Source organism: Cynoglossus semilaevis, unplaced genomic scaffold (assembly GCF_000523025.1).
Source record: "Cynoglossus semilaevis isolate Cse_v1.0 unplaced genomic scaffold, Cse_v1.0 scaffold1772, whole genome shotgun sequence".
Lineage (NCBI taxonomy): Eukaryota > Metazoa > Chordata > Actinopteri > Pleuronectiformes > Cynoglossidae > Cynoglossus > Cynoglossus semilaevis.
In genome coordinates, this window is record NW_007585154.1 from 1 (window position 1) to 864 (window position 864).

Below are 864 nucleotides of genomic sequence, written 5' to 3' on the forward strand. Positions count from 1 at the left end.
AATAAAATAAAAAATAAAAAAATAAAATTAAAATTAAAATAAAAAAAAATTAAATAAATAAAGAAAAAAGAAAAAATAAAGAAAAAAAAAAAAAGAAAAACAAAAAGAAAAAGTAAAAGAAAAATTAAAAAATTAAAAAAAGAAAGAAAAAAGAAAGAAAAAACGTAACAGAAATAAAGAGCTTTAAAAAATTGAAGTACCTCTGTTTGGTCAGCAGAGGGAGCCAAAGCTGCTCTTATGAGAGGCTGTTGAAGGGAAGTCTGGTCCAGATCTACTAACTTCTACTTCTAAATATATGAAAAAAAAAAAGAATAAGAAACGTAACATGAAGTACATAAAAACGAAGTACCTTTGAGGTTAAAAGTACTGCAACCCCAGATACCGGACCCATAGTCCAGTACTAGTCCTGGTACTCATCTCCACAGAAACAGAAACATCCATCTACATGCAGTACCGGCAGTGACCAGCAGAGAGGATGGCTCAGCAGTAGTACTCAGAGTAGTCACACACGTACTGTGTACTATAAGTGTACCATTAGCCCCCCCCTCCCCCCCCCCTGAGTGGTGGTCGGAGCCAAGTACTTTCCTAAAGTGCTTTGTTGGAACGGCTGTAGTCGGACGGTGTCACAGAGTACAACGGTTATACTGCAGTACTGCAGTACTGCAGTACTGCAGTAGTAAAGAGTTGATGAGAGGAGGCAAACAGGAGAGGAGGACGCAGTACAACTATATAGTACTGCTGCAGAGATGAGAGTACCGGCAGGTCACGGGGAATAGAGGCTGGCTCGTGTACTGCGTGTTAAAGTACTAGTTACTGTACTGTACTGTACTGTACTGTACTGTACTGTACTGTACTGTACTGTGC